The sequence below is a fragment of the Pinus tabuliformis genome, chromosome 7 (assembly GCF_031772625.1).
Source record: "Pinus tabuliformis cultivar Carrire ecotype Pingquan chromosome 7, CPIR1, whole genome shotgun sequence".
Classification (NCBI taxonomy): domain Eukaryota; kingdom Viridiplantae; phylum Streptophyta; class Pinopsida; order Pinales; family Pinaceae; genus Pinus; species Pinus tabuliformis.
Window position 1 is genome coordinate 643,496,479 of NC_142293.1, and position 2,740 is coordinate 643,499,218.

Here is a 2,740-nt window from a genome sequence, read left to right on the forward strand (position 1 = left end):
AGGGTGCTATGTACATGTTGTATATGCAGTGCTATGTACATACGGTGTTGTGTGCATGTTGTACATGTGGTGCTATATACATATGGTGTTGTGTGCATGATTGTACAAGTGGTGTTGTGAGCATGTGGTGCCGTGTACATGTTGTACGTATGGTGCTGTGTGTACATGTCATGCATATGGTGCTGTGTACATGTGGTGTCGTGTACATGTCGTGCATGTGGTGCTGCGTACGTTTGATGTTGTGTACACGTTGTACATGTGGTACTATGTACATGTGGCGTTGTGTACATGTTGTGCAAGTGGTGCCATGTACATGTGATGCTGTGTATAGGTGGTACTGCGTACATGTTGTACATATGGTTCCGGCGTACATGTGGTATTATATGCATGTCGTACATGTTGTGTTGTGGGCATGCGGTACTATGTATGTGCATTATGTAGTCATGGTATCATGACATCTGTATTCGTTATGTTGTACTTTGTGTACGTATATGTATTGTGTGGGGTTTTACATTAGGTATAGATATATGTATTGTGTTGTATGCCGGGTGTAGGTGTACGTATTGTGTGGTGGTGTACACCAGGTGTAGGCACATGTATTGTGTTGTGTTGTACACTGGGTGCAGGTGTATGTATTGTGTGGTGGTACACACTGGGTGTAGGCACATGTATTGTGTTGTGTTGTACACTGGCTATAGGTGTATGTGTTGTGTGTTAGGTGTAGATGCATGTATTGCATGGTGTTGTATGTCGTGTGTGGTTGTATGTGTGTGATGCATACTATGTGTATGTGCACATGGCTAAGGAGAAGTCACTGGGTGTTTTCAGGTGTAGCAACCGATCTGGTGTGCATACGGAATAAGGACAAAGGTAGAAGCTAAGGATTGATTAAAGGATAAGTATTGATATTTTATTTCTCTTTTTATTATGCATGTGATTTATGATTCCGGTCTATGATGATTACACGTGATCTATGATTCTGGTTTATGATGGGTACATGTGATCTATGATTTTGATTATGAAGGTTGATTTTTGAGCTAACCTGATGTGATATGTTTATACATGATGTTTTGATCAAATAGTTAGTTTGACTTGTTGTGACAGGAAGTAAATAAGATTGCAAGTGTACCTTATTGACAAGCTACTAATGAGGTATGATGTGAATTTATTTCAGTTTATTTTAAATCTAATGGAAGTTATGTGCTTGGTATAGGAAAGCATGACATGCTCGGTTGGGTGGTTGAAATCGACTGCAAGAATTAGCAGCAACAATGAAAGAAATTGGAACAGGTGGCAGTATGCTGGTAAAACACTACAGGAGTAGAGCCATTGTGGGACACTGGTACCCAATAGTGTCCATTGATTTCCATGAGCATGCTATGACCGATATGATGGTTTTGAGGTAGGTATATTCCTTGGTTGTTGACCTTTCGATGTGAGGAAGCCTTGCCAAGGGATGGATCGCTCGGGATAGGGGATGCCAAGAAACTTGGAAGGTGAGTGACTGCACAGAAGGCAGTGACCGGATTTCCCGAGGGACTCTGTAGCAGAGAAGGGAAGGTCGGGGATGGATTTGTTTTGGTCATCAACATTGCTAGATGGAATCAGATGCACATTGGGAGTGCGCCCTAGAATAATAAGCTGATAATTGTTCATCGAGAGGACAAGTGGCGATGGATTGCAACATTAGACGTTGATGCAGATTTGACCTTGCAGTGGATTTTGGACTTCTTGGGAAGGAGGTGAATCCTGGTACTACTTTGAGGGTAGAGGTGTGAGCCTCTAGATTCCCTTATTATGAATGCAGGCATCATATCATTTTATTTGCTGATTGAGAGAATGTGCATATGTGTGTATTATTGTAAATACTATATCGAGCTGGATTTATAAAGCTCCATAGACAATATGATTATTTGTTGGGTGAAGCAAATGGGTATGTGTGTATATGTGGTTAGTATTGTAAATACCGTAATGAGCTGTGTTATAAAGCTCCAGTAAACTGTATGATTGTCATGTTTCAACAATGGTCATTATAAATACTACAACAAGCTATGTTATAAAGCTCCATGGGCAACATGTTTTGTTTTCAGTAGTATTGTTGGTTATAGGTGTCATTGAACACCAAGGATGGTGTTCTCCCAAGGGGGAGGGTTCTGTAACAGGCTTGGTTAAAAACTCATGTAAAAATACATAAGGCCACGGTCATGGGACATGTATTCCAAGTTGAATGGTGGGAAAAACATCCTAGTGGGTTTTCATTTCGGTTATTATGGCTAAGGAAATTGACAAAGGCAATGGCAAAGGCTTTGGAAATGCATGAGGCATTTATTGGCATTTTATTTGTGAAAATAATGGAAAATAGGAGAAAAGGAAGGTGAAAGGTCACAGGTTGCATGTGAGGGGGAAAATGAAGGAAAATAATGGAAAATGATGAAAATATAGGCCTCATTAATAAAAAAGCTTTTGAGGATCAATGGGTAAGCTTTTGACAGGTTTTGGTGGAGCTTCTTCTATTCTCTCTCTCTCTCTCATACTCTTGGATACTTAGATTTTTCTTGGAGCACTCTTGGAGGATGTGGCATACTTGGATTTTTAGAGCAAGAAGGCAAAGGAAGAGCAGGAAAGCACAAGAGGACATTGGGATCAAAAACTACAATGTATTTTTCTTGTAGGTACTAAGTTGCATGTATGTTTTCCTCACTAGTTTTGGCATGCATGTCACCTTCATGTGGTTTCTTGG